This window comes from Helianthus annuus, chromosome 15 (genome assembly GCF_002127325.2).
Source record: "Helianthus annuus cultivar XRQ/B chromosome 15, HanXRQr2.0-SUNRISE, whole genome shotgun sequence".
NCBI lineage: Eukaryota > Viridiplantae > Streptophyta > Magnoliopsida > Asterales > Asteraceae > Helianthus > Helianthus annuus.
Window position 1 is genome coordinate 132,609,546 of NC_035447.2, and position 14,339 is coordinate 132,623,884.

Sequence of the window (14,339 nt, forward strand, 5' to 3'; positions counted from 1 at the left end):
ACTCATTTGTTTAGTAGTGAACCCTTAACTACGAACTTCTCTCTGGTTGATTTCTGAGAACTTGCTTGTCATCCATGTATACTCTCCGTGTAAGTTCAGAAGGTCCTGAAATTGATTGAAGTTCTAGTCAAAAGAACATATTAAACATATGTACGTGTTAAGCTCAATAAAAGATCGAAACCATTTCCATTTGAACATAATATCAGTTTTTGATCTTTCTGCATGTAACATTATTCGATTAAATTATGTCTGTAGTGTCTCATATTACCTACATCCATCAGTGAGTTAAATCAGAAAGTTTCATAAAAAAATAAATAAATTCAGTAGTTGTTGCTTACATTAGAATCCAGGTATATTGGTCGATAAATTGCTTATATACAAGAACAATAGTATACAGTTCAAAAGCTTTGCTTTGAAGTCTCCATTGAGACTTTTAGTGTTTCATGGCCTTCAGACTACTTGATACTTCTGGTTCATTAGTGTGTTTTTTCGGCTCAGTAACCGACTAGTTTTGTTTTAATTAGCACCATGGACGGTTAACCAAACCAAGTAAATAATTAACTGATTAACAGAAACCGAATTATCTGATAACCGGTTAACCGACCGGATTTTTTACAAAGAACAAAGGGGTTGTGAATCATTGTTACAAAGAAGAAAAACTACTGTTTATATATGCGAATCATGTTATATAAGCAAACAATATACAGTGGAATTATGATTATAATTAATCATTTAGAACATAACAAAACCATTCTATGAACGAATAGGGTGAGAAATCACGCCCTAATCTCCTTTGTTTCTAGTTGATTGAGTTGATTGTTATCAAGAAAATAAAGTTATCATGAATAGAAATCCAAAACTAGAGTTTGGTTCTTGATTGAGTCGATCCATGGTTGGCCGTTAATCGCGTGTGCTTACATTACAATAGGGGTCAACGTTTGATAGACGGCCTTTTGTGAATCGTTGCAAACTGTCAATTATATTTACAATCATTAAATGTTGTTATGCCATCTGTATTGTTATATCATTGAAAGGGTCTAAAGAATCACATGTTATTAAAAATATTTTCTTTTCTGGACCTTGACATTGGTGTCTATAACAAGCTCGTGGTGTGGATCCACATAAGGGGAAGTTGTAATGGTTCGTTGCCATCCAAATGGTTGCAGAGTTTGCTAAAAAGGTTGTAATCCTATACATGTCCATTTTTGTTTTCAAATTTCGTAGCATTAAGATCAGGGTGGTCCATATTGGTTACGTGACACTGGTAAACAAAATTTATACATACTTTTTGTATCCATGTGTTGAATAACTTCATATATTTCTGGATGATAACAACTACAAGAAAGTTAACAATCATCATTCAAAACGAACAAACTCAATAACAGAAAAAACATAAGTCCTCACTGTCATAAAAAGCCTGCAAAATCTATTGAGCTTAAAGAAACAATATTGATTGAAGTTAAAGAAAAAAAAAAAAAAAAAAAACAGAACCTGAACCTGGAACCAACTGCCATTGAAAACCTAACCATGGAATAATGTGTTGAGGATGACGAAAAACGTGCAATAATGGTGGTGCAACAATGGTAGAGGTAGCACCAAGATCTAGCAGTGCAGGAAGGTGACAATGGTGTCCGGACTTCATGAAATATGTCTTTGGTACATGTTAAAAATCTGTTCAAGAGAAGATCACCAACTCAAATACAAATTCATGAAACACATTTAACTTCAATTAGCAGCAGTATTATAAGATGTATGTTATGTGGTTATGTCATTAAGGATCATGAAGTTGTGCAGACACTTACATTAATGGGCATTTCGGCAATCACGAGGCTGCTGCTTTCCTCAGTGCTTGTAAGAGTCACCACTTCACCCCTGACCACCATATTGATCAGAATCCCATCTACATTTATGGTGTAGGGCCATTTTAGAACCAAGACTTTATTGTTAAACTAGAAGGTTTTGGGGTGTCGGACCCGAAACTGGTCAAAGAACAGTTTCGGTTAGCGTTTGAGAAGAAGTTCAAGGAGTTTTGAGACCTAGAATGTCGGCACAGGGATTCAAAAAACTGATCAGGGCTGGTTGAGCAGTTTTCGGCGGATGAGATAAGGGGTGTATGGGAATGTGGAAGTGAAAAGGCTCCGGGGCCCGACGGTATAACATCGCTGTGATAAAAAAATATTGGAGAGAGTTTCAACCGCTTGTGGAGGATATTTTGAGACAGTTTCACACGCACGGTTCCATCCAACAATCGGTTAGTTCTTCCTTTATCTGTCTTTTGCCAAAAATCCCTAACCCGGTATCGATGTCAGACTTTAGGCCAATCTCCTTGATTGGTATGATTAATAAGATCATTTCAAAAATTTTGGCCAATCGGGTGAAAATGGTAATAAAAAGTGTAGTGTTAGATGAGCAATCCGCTTTTGTGTCAGGGAGGAATATAGTAGATGGCCCATTAATCCTAAACGAGGTAGTTAATTGGGCATATAGAAAAGGCTTATGATACGTTGAATTGGAAATTTCTTATTTCTACTTTAACACATATGGGGTTCCGACGAAATGGCGTAATTGGATTATAGGTATTTTATTTTCCAGAAGGGCATCAATTCTTATCAATGGTTCTCCGTCCAGAGAATTCAATACAAAAGGGGGTTATGACAAGGGGATCCTTTGTCACCATTTTTATTTGTAATAGCGATGGAGGCACTTCATGTTTTGATGTTGAGTGCTAAAGCATGTGACTTGTTTTCGGGGTGAAGTTTCCAGATAATGGACAGTATATTTCCCACATGTTTTTCGCGGATGAAAGGATCTTCATGGGGTATTGGGAGGAAGGTAATATAAAAAATCTTAGAAGAATCTTAAGTCTCTTTTACTTAGTATCGGGGTTAAGGTTAATCAAAAAAAGTGGAGGAGGTGGAATATATGGCGATTATCTTGAAGTGTAGGGCGGGGAGTTTTCTGTTGGGCTACCTAGGTTTAAAGGTAGGTGCGAATATGAATAGGATTATGAATTGGAAAGATGTTATTGACACGTTTAATAAGAGGTTGTCTTCTTGGAAAGCGAAGCTTCTATCATTTGCTGGTAGACTACCATTGGTTAAGTCGGTACTTGGTAGTTTACCAAACTATTATTTATCTTTTTATAAGGCCCTATTAAAAACATTGGAGGGTATAAGAAGGAAATTCTTATGGGGCGTATGCGGGTCGAATAAGAAGCTAAGGTGGATCAAATGGGAAAAGGTTGTAGCATCAAAAAAGCTTGGTGGGTTAGGGGTAGGAGGAATTAAGGAGTTGAATGTGACTCTACTAGTAAAAAAGTGGTGGAGGATGAAAGCGGAACCGGATTTGTTATGGGTAAAGGTGATAAAGACTTTGCACTTTAACTCCAGAAATGTATCCTCTTTCCCACTAAAGAAAACTAACGCAGGTGTATGGAAGGAAATAATGGGTATGGATAAAGAATGCGCAAAATTAGGTGACAATGTGTTTGGTAGTTTAAGAAATAAAGTAGATATGGGAGATAAAACGTTGTTTTGGTGTGATAATTGGGTCGAAGGGGGTGCGCTACGTGATCAGTTTCCTCTATTATATCAGTTAGCTGCTGATAAAAGAAGTTTAATACAAGACTGTTACATAAAATTGAATAGGGGACTTTTATGGGATTGGAAGTGGGTAAGGTCACCGAGTGAAGATGGGGGAGACAAAGAATGTATGGAGTTGGAAAGAAGAACCGGGCCCAGGGTACTTGGTCAAAAACAGTTAGTGGAGAGCTAACAGGTGGCGTGGATATGAACGCAGCTGGAACATTGTTTTATTGGAATAGGATTGCCACTCAAAAGGCCATTCTATTTGTTTGGATGGCAGTTGCAGGTCTGATCCCCATGGCAGCGGCGCTACTTGCAAGAGGCATGCCGGTCCAGAATAGCGACTGTAGTTTTTGTAATGGTTTTGTCGAGTCTGCTGGTTACGTATTGCTGAATTGCAGTTATGCTTCAGAGATTTGGCAGCAGCTGCAGTAATGGGTAAAATCGCCTCTAGGTCAAGTTCATCATTCTACAGAGGATCTGTTATTGTATGTTAATGTCTTAAGGGTGGACAGTATCATTCGGTAAACACATGCGAGGATTGGTCTTCACCGATTGGTGATCGGTTGCCGGTGTTCAATCGGTGAGTGGGGAGTGCTTTCTTGGGTGAGTATACACCGATCGGGAAGAGGAGAGTAGAAAGAGAGAGGGGGGGAGGTTTAATGGTGGGTCCCAACCCCTTTCAACCAATCACAATTTTTTTTAATTCTTTACCACTCTCTAGGTTTATGACCATTGCAAGTGATTGAGTGCAAAATGGGGAGTGGAATGGGGACTTGACATGCATGATATTATTGGCTAGAGAATAACTCAAACACCCTAAGTGATTAAACGATACCCTCCACCCTAAAGCGTCAAGTAGCAGGAAAAAGATTATTCGTGCAGTGTATCTAGTGGCGTTGTGGAATATTTGGAAGGCGGGGAATCGGAAAAGATTTTAAGGTATAAATATGAATAAGCACATGGTAGTAGAAGATATTAAAGAGATGGCGTATGATTGTGTGGTTACCGGATCAAAATTCATGGAGATCTCTTGGGTTGAATGGCGTAGTTTTAACATTCGAGTGTAATAGGAAAGGCGTAATGTAGTTTATTCTCTGTTTTTGTTTTGTATTGCATGTGTAATTGGCCGGTAGCATCTTGCTATGGGTTCTTTTGGGTTGTAAAAGTTTGTGTTGCCTTTCAAAAAAAAAAAAAAAAAGAAAAAAGAAAACTAGAAGGTAAAATGTATTATTAAGTTGTAGGTATAACCTGTAGCCAGACAAGTTGCCATTCACCTCGTGTATGTTTCCTGAGTTTAAACAGTGGTAGAGGATGAGATATATAGAAAAAAGGCCATCAACTTTGGTTAAAACAAAACTTAGGTGGTGTTTGGTTTAGGGATTAAGAACGGAGGAATGAGAATGAACGTTCAGGTTCTTTTGGTTAGAATGAACTGGCATAAAAAAGAGGGGGGGTTCACTAGACCCAGATACCCGCCCATTTTGCCACCTCTACCCATGGATAACAAACAGACATCAGTTTTAGGATTCATTCACACACCCGACGTATAAATCAAACACCAGTTTTCATGTAATCGTACCTATTTCTAATCCAGCCTGACATCAGATGATCAAACCCATAGATTTTCAACCAAAAACGGAAATCCACCTGAAAATTAGATGACATTGATTACCAGTCTGCAGCAGCAAAGAAACTCTTTTCATCTTTGCTACTTGCAAATTGTTGGATGTTCAAATGGGACAAAATTTGATGTTACAAATGGAGGATTAAGGGTAGTTTTGTCAATTTACATATTTGAACTGTTGTGTGAATCCATGTATAATTTGCTGAAATATAACTAAGAGTTCTGTTTTAAGTGTAAGAAACAATCACCCTGAGGTGAGATGCATTGGGCCATCCTAGATTTCATGTTCACTATGCTTCATAATTCATATTACAGTTAATTTAAAGACATTAAACTGAAGATAAAACATCATAGTAACAGAAGATGTTTACAATACAGAAAACTAAATGAAGACCAGATGCAAATGAATAACATCTATTATGCATAACAACTTTCAGAAGGAATGACGGTGAAAATAAACTAGGAATTCTAACCTTCACTTCACACACAAATTACCATAGTATATCATAGTGCAATATTTTCTTAAACTGATAATTAGTATGTGAAGGCAATCAGGCATGTGAAAGGCTACCTTTTTCGTCCGCAATTCGTAATTTATCGAAACAGTGGAACTAATGAGAGATTCTTCTGATATGGTTGCAAAAGTCGCTAGGCGCGCTCCCTAGTCGGATTCGGGAGTACTCGGGAAGTACTCGGCCTAGGCGGAGATTACTCGGGGAGTAATTGGCCTAGGGGAACAGTACTCGGGCCTCGGCAGCCTACCTTGTAGCTAGTACTCGGGGAGTACTCGGAGCCTAAGCGGGACTTTTACAACCATGAGCAAGGATAGGAAGAGAAGCATCAGTCGCAATCATATACCACTTTTGTTCTTCCTTTACACATTCTACACTTCCAGCCTGAACAGCAGCATTTCGCTTCCAGTTGCTTGTTGTATGGCGAAATTTATCTAAAATTAATGCGTGTTCTGCTTCAGAAAGGTCACTGTACTGAGAAACATATTAATAAAACAGTGATGTAATACTAATTATTGGTCATATCTGGACTACGAAACTGTCAGCTACAAGAAAACTCTGAATACGCGCCTACATAATTGGCACATACAGAGTTTTCAGGTGAAATCTACTATTTTAGTTATACGTCAGCCAACGAGATAAATAATAGTTTATATCTTTTCATTGGATGAATCATAAATTTATAATAGCATATCATAAATATAAATAAAGCAAGAGATGAACCATCTTAAACTGGATTCTGGCTAGATAGAAATGGCGTGGTGAATGCGACATACAAAACATTATTAATCAAATTAGTTTATGAATTTCATTTTTCACTCTGTATAACATATTAGTTTGCACTTGGCAGACATTGAAAAGAAAAAAAAAAACAAACAAATTGCTATCCATTGTAGCTGTGGCATAAGGAGAAAGAGGTGAAGGTACTTCCAATGCCTTTACATGCAACGAAACAAAAGCCATACAAGCAACAAGTTACACGGCTAACCTTTTTGGATAGCAAAACTAAGTTATATATCGCGTATACGACCATGTAATTATAGGAACCCGGAGGTCGTTTGTGATCGGGTATGAAAGACGAATTAGGATCGAACACATCTTTTATACTCAATTAATATAGTTTTTGGCATTTTTTTGAACGGTCAACGAATCCTCCAAATAGGCTACTAGCGAAATTCACCACATCGGGATACACTCGTCTCCGAACTGGTGAAAACCCTCACCTAGGGTAGAACCCGGTGTACGCTCGCCCAAAGGCACAACAGTGCGGTCACCAGGTGCCGCAGAAAACTAATGGAGAAAAGCAGGAATTGATCTTGGGTCACTTAGGCTAGACGGTATGGATCCGTCCTCCACCCCGGCGCCGCCACATCACCACCGTCGTCCCACGCCGCCGCCCCTCCGTCCCCCTCCGTCCCGTCCTCACCGTCGGAGTTTAGCCGTTTGCGACGGACCAAGGCATGTGGGCCCCCCTTGGTGACGCCCGTCCTCCCACGCCGCCCCCTCGGTCTTGCTCCGGCGACGTCCTCTTCTCCGGCACCATACCGAAGAGGCTTAGAAACATAAGTCTCTCAGCTTACCACTCCACCACAGCAGTTTTTGGCATTAAAGGTTATCAAGTATATAAGTTATTTATCAATTTAACTCATCATGTGTCACTCAGATCAAAATCTGAAAAAGTTAATACCTAAATTCCGCGTAAAATTTCAGTACAGGTGCTTTTAAAAAAGTGGATGTCACGATTGGTGGTTCCTATTTTTTGTTTATCTAATAAAAGGTGTATATTCGTCATTGCTTACAAATTAGCGAAAGTTTTTAATAGTGAAAGAATTAAATGTGTTAGGGGAGTAGGGGTGATCTCTAGTTATAGAATTCCATCACTCACAAGCACCCAATCAAGTTCCGCCATGTCATCAACCATTTTTCCATCACTCACAAGCTTTTTTGGTGGCAATGATCATCACTCACAACACCCAACAATAAACCCCACACCCCCTCACATCCATTTATCACGCTAACCCCATAACGCGTTGATTTTATCACGGAACTGGTCCTATCACTCGTGAATGCTTTGGTGGCGGTGGAAGTTTTCTTTTTTCCACGCGTTATTTTTTGCTATCATGGTGCTATAACTTGCCACCCCCACCGCCCTTATAAATGTGTAAAAAATAGACCACATATATATATATATATACACACACTTATTCGAAAGAATTAACTAAAAACGAAGCATGCCTAAATAACTAATAAATTATGTGCAAAATGTTCGATTTCGCTTTACGACCAAACGGGACGATGAAGAGATTACATACTTGACTTTCTTTTATTTTTAAAAAAATGTCACTTTTAGAATATATATACCCGATTTCAATATGAACTCGGTTTAGTTTTTTGGTTTTGTTATTCAAAACCCATACTAGCCCATTTGACTTAGGCAGGGCGGAGCACCCTAGCGGATATGGCTTGAGGGTTCGAATCCGCACGGTAACAACACCACCACCCCTTAGGGTAGCTCATGCAGTCATGCGGATTCAATGTTCGGGTTATATTTGCCGCACCAGAAAGAAGAAAGGTGACGTCAATGGTGACTGTTTGATGTTTAAAAAAAATCATTTTTTAAACCTTTATGTATAATCCATTTCACTCCCATTTTGAACCATACTCATTTTACTCCAACTTACTCTCATTTTAGCTATGCATTCGGAAAAAAAAAAAAACCCATTAATGGCGGTTCAAGCAAAAAATCCCGGGGTGCCGGTTCGAGCAAACGAGGTGGCGGTTCAAGCCGAGGTGACATTTTTGGTGGTAACGTTTATAGACCACACCAACCCACGCAACTTCTTCCAACGCAACGCAACTCAACACCATCAACCTAGTAATTTTTATGGCCAACAACCTAATTTTTTTTTACAACCTATGGTCCCACCCGCTCGGCTCGATTTCTCTCAAGAAGCTATGTATAACTTTGAGCCGTTTGGATGAATAGGAGCCCCTCTCATTGGTCCCCCCCCCCCTCCCCGGAAAATGTGGATCGGGAACCCCTACTTCATTATCAAGACGATGAATCAATGATGATGAAGAATATGTGCAAGAAACTCAATTCGATGCAAACTTGGATTAAATGAATGTAACACCTCGAAATTTTTGCGTCCAATAATGTATTGACACGTGTCATAAGTTTACACGTGGTATTAAATATTAAATAAGGACTAATGTTGACAAACATTGAAAGTATGTGAATTCGAGGGTTTAAAATGTCAACAAGGGATAAATATACTGTGCAGTAACCCTAAATGATGCTCGTACCTTCAAACGAACAAATCATGGATCGTACGGAACGAAATATGGAAGAAAATGAGAGATTAAAAACTACAGGTGTTTAATGTGTCAACATGTTTAAGTTATACCTCTGAGTGACCCTTTAATGAACCCGAGACTTTGTAAGAGTAAGTTACGCTCACTAGAATGTACGATATAAATTTCGCAAGGTTCCGTTTTAAAACGAGAAAGTTATGATCAAATTCGTATGAGAGGGGTTAAAAGCGTCAACTTTGAAAGTTAGGACTTTTCGGGTAGTAATAATTTAACCGAGGACTTAACGGCGTGGGTAAAAGTTACGGGGCCCTTATACGTAATTTATCGAGACCCAAAACGCAAAGTTACCCCTTCGAAACGCCAAAGGCCAGTGCAATAATTAAAAAGATTTGAAAAATCTTACTTTTAGGTCTTAGGCGGGCCGCGTAAATATAATTGGTCTAAGCTTGTTTGATCCGACCATTTACTGTTTTGACCCGGTTCGGAACCGAAAGTCGTAAAACTTTGACTTTTGCTTTGACTTCAGTTCTGACTCGTTATGGTATGATTTAGATATGCCTTAGGACTCTCTTAGGACCATGTTACATGATGGTATAAACCTCTGTGACCGGTTCGTTGTTTGTCCGAGTCTTTCACACATTTCCGTTAAAAGCTCAAAAGTTGACCATAACGCCCTTTTCACTTTAAAACAAGAACTTTGGATATGTGAAAGGACAATAACCTTAGTTACTGATTTCTAAGCATGTCCCTAAAATTTCACGTCAATCCGAGGTCTAGAATAGGAGTTATGCTAAATAGCGCAATTACGGAAACTTTAGTAATTAAACTGCGCAATTAGAATAAAGCCTATCTAAACCCAAATTTCAACACCAAACCTTTTGCACACTGATGTAAAATAATATTTTGAGATTTTTAAAGATTTTTAATTATTTTTAACCTGCGGTTATGGCATCGATTCGGTAATTACCGAATATACCCTTTTCGGACATAACTTGAGTTCTACATGGTATTTTGACCCGATTCCAGTTACTACTGATTTTAAATAATAAATAGAGTATTTTGGACTTTTTAAACTGTTTGGAAAACTCAGATTTCCTGTAGAACTCGGAAATCTCTTTTATAATCTTTAAAAAGACCGAAATACCCCTACGGGGCGTATTTTGGGATTAAACTCATTATGGGCATAATGGAAGGTATCCTACTTATACCACAACCTCTTTAGAGAATATTAACTTAGGAAACCTGTGTAGGACTCCTACGGTTACCCGCTACGCCTTTTACGCGTACGGTTCGGTTTATGTAACTAGTTTACATAAACTAGCCGAAACGGGTCAAATCTTATCGTTTTTACTTCAAAATCCCGAGTGTGGTTATATTACCCATATAAAACAATTCTTCAAACTTGTTGGGTCCAAACCACATTCCATTCCCGGTTTTCGCCTTTCACGCGATTAAACCGTATTTATCCTTTGAAACTGACCGGTCTAAGCTAGGGCTAAATTAAAGACCCGTTTGGATTCTAATAGGTTGTTATAAACCTTCGTTCCAGAATAGGAGACCAGTAAAAGATACTTGCATTTGTTTGTTGAGGTTATTACTTGCTCAGGTAAATACTTTTAACTTATTTTCCGTTATGCGGGCTTGGGTTACGGTATATAAAAATACCGCTTGGTCGGGCAATTGACCCCAACTTATTAGTAGTTGGGTATTATCAATGTGACCCGTTTAAAAATTTGTTTTGTTGGCTTTACGCCTTTGGGAGCTTAATGACTATGTCCCGGATATCCTTGGCATCATTTTACGAAATGACCACGACCTCGACACGCGGGTGTAGGCGTACAGCCGACAATGTGTCTATATTTATAAAGGTAGAACCGTTGGTTTTCCCGCCACGGCTTTATGCTTTGTGGTGTGTCTATTAACCTTAAACCCGGCACGACCCGGGCGACCGAACGCATAGTGAACATGTAATTATTTTACAAGATTAAATTTGATTAATTATCCCAAGTTATAAAGAGTTTGTGCCTTGTGCATTCAAATCAATTTTATTAAACATTTTTACAAAAGTGTCGGTTGAATGTATTTACCAGTGTAAACTGACGTATTTTCCCCAAAAAGATTAAATGCAGGTTCTACACGAAATAGGCTGGCCACTCCTTAGCATCGTTAGAGTCTCGCAAGCTTGGGATGCCACTATCTGTTGAACAATATTTCTATTTTCATTTTGATTCCCTGTGGATTTATTTCGACTACTTGTGATACTTGGATACTACATTCGATAGTTGAAATATATCTATCTTTATGTTTCCGTTGTGCATTTAAATATCGTGTGGTTTTACTATATTGTTGCCAACTACGTCACGGTAATCCCCCACCGGGCCCACCGGTGAAACACGTGGAAATCGGGGTGTGACAGGTTGGTATCAGAGCCAACGTTGAGCGAATTAAACAATATCCTTATGTGTTTAATCTCAATGACACAATTGCACATACTTGAGTCTAGACAAGAACATAGGACAAATTCGAATTGTTGTTCTAGTTTGTCTTTTATTGTTTATTGTGATTTAAAAATTTGTTAAGCAGGAAATATGCCACCAGCAATTAGAAGAGGAGGAAGAGGCAAAGGGCCGATCACTACTCACAATGATCACGAGGCCGGACCTTCACATATGCGAGCTCCTTCCAGCAGAAGGAGTGAAGAACCTCAGAGGCGTAGAAGAAACCTCTTTGAGCCCGCAAGACGGTCTACCTCACACATTCGACACCTTCATACCGTCATTCTTTTGGACCAAATTCGGAGAACGAGCCCAGTAACCCTCAACCTTCGTTTATACCTCTCCAGCGTTCTGTTTCGCACCGTTCCTATGGTGATCCCACTCCTTTCTTCTAAGGCCAGTTCAACCCGGCTGATTATGTCCAAGAACCAATAGGTTATAACCCTTTAGGACCCGAAGACCATTTCTCCGAAGATAATGCGGTAGATATGGACGAGGACACGGATCCCATCGAACCTGCAAGGTACTCCCAACCATCCTATCGAGATCTCTGATGGGTCATCCTTTCATGGAACACCCTATCAAGGTCCCGACAGTTACCAGGCGAGGTTTAACCAGTGCGAGTGGTACTTTACACCCTCTCACCATTCATCACCTCACCAACAGCAGCAGCAGCAACAGGATCCTTCCGAGGACTCGCGTTTCGTGGCAGTTACGCCACCGCCTCCACCGCCACCAGTTCAACAGGCACCTCCAGATCCGCCAAGGCGTAGGAGATCAGGCGCGCGGATGACCACCCGAGGAGGGGAATTTCACTTTAGCACCCCTCGCCACTCGAGTGCAAGTCATTTTCCGCCATTGCCTGAAGAACCCCAGATGGGTGAACCTTCGAGCCACCCTGCAGAGGTGAATTATGCACCAGTTGCACCACCTCCACCACCATTCGGCTATGATAACCCGATACAAGCATACGCCGGATCCATGGCATATAACCCGTTTGAGTTGCCGACTCACACTTACTATAATTATGCTGACGCCGACCCATATTTGGTAGCGGCCAATTACAACGCCCTCCATCCCGAAGGACCTTATGGAAATCCTTGGGGATTAGGATACGCAGCTCATGGGTATCTAGCACCTACTAGACCTCCGGTTCAACAACCGTCGCAGCAGCTGATGTGTGTAAAATGCAACATATAAATCACATCAATTAAGGCATAAAACTAACCCTTTTTAAGTACTAATGTTGGAAAAAGAGTGTTTTTGTCTTCCTTTTGTATTTTCAGGATGAAATGAGCTCAAAATCACAAAAGAAGCAAAAAGACAACTAATTCTAGCATAAATACAAGAAAAGGAACAAAAGTAGACTGCCCGGACCCTCAACGGCACCTCCCAAGGCAAAGAAGAGAAAACAGAGACTGAACACGCCCCGTGTCCAGCGAACACGGGGGCGTGCCCAGGAAGCAGCAGAAAAGACAAACCAGTAGAAGCTTCCATTGCCCACCACGGGGCCGTGTCCAGCGGGCACGGGGGCGTGGTGAAAGTACAGCAGGCGCATTAATTGTAATTGCGAATTACAATTAATGAAGAGAGAGAATGTCAGACGGGCACGGGGGCGTGTCCAGCGGACACGGGGCCGTGCCTAGCCTTCTGTTCAGCCTATAAATAGGGGTGCTTGGTTTCATTCCATTTCATCCCTTGGCACACCACCTCTCTCACACTTCATCCACCACCCACCACCACCATAACACCATCATCCATCACCATCATCCATTGTCCATCGTAGAGTGTGTGAGTCGTCTCGGGATCCAAGATTGATCGTAAGAGTTCTTGACAATCAAGGCCATGTTTGCCTAAGTCTCTTACATCACTTGGTGAAGACAAGTGTTTAGTATAATACTTTTTATTTTTAATCTTTTGCACTTTTTATTTGGTTTTGTATTAATGACTTTAATAACTAGTTACTTATGTTGAAGGAGATCTTTCCTTATCGTTTGTCCGTGGTGTCTTGGCGTTATTTTACTGTCTATATAAAATAAAAGATTTTCACCATTCATATCTCCACGGTCTATATGGAGGTATGTTGGCTACCTGGTCGGGGGTTAAGGGAACGGTTTGGTAAGGGTCTTGCCCTTGTTCAGCGTTTAGAGGTCCTGCTTGGGACCTGGGTCAAATTTAGTAGGATCTCCTTCAATACCCATAGGTATTGGATGGCGGGGATCCAAACTCTTTGACCCCCTCATAAGTTAACTACTATTAATACTATAACCCGGCTATTTAGGACTGTATCCCTGCTGACTCAGACTACTTAGCCGAGGGTAACGTCACCGCCAAAAGCGGGGCCTACCACAATCTGCATTAATAACTTAATTCATTATCTTTAGATAATCCGACCCTTTAGGATTGTATCCTTGCTGACTCAAACTACTGGGTTATACTAATACACGTGTCGGATCCAAGTGATTCATCTTGTCTATCTGTTTTTATTTTATTTTATTTTTCAGCATTTAGTTAGTTTTTATTTTTCTTAGTTTAAAACATTTTTCTCACTTTTTGATTTGGTTAGACGTTCAGGATAAACCGGTATTAAAAGCTCTTGTGTCCTTGGACGACCTCGGTATCTTACCAACACTATACTACGTCCACGATGGGTGCACTTGCCCATATGTGTGTTTAGTGTTAGTAAATATCGTGTTTTATAAATTTAAAACTTGGCTAAAAGTGTAATAAGGGGCTTAAATATACATCTAAAATATATTACACTACACACGCATCAAGTTTTTGGCGCCGCTGCCGGGGACACAAG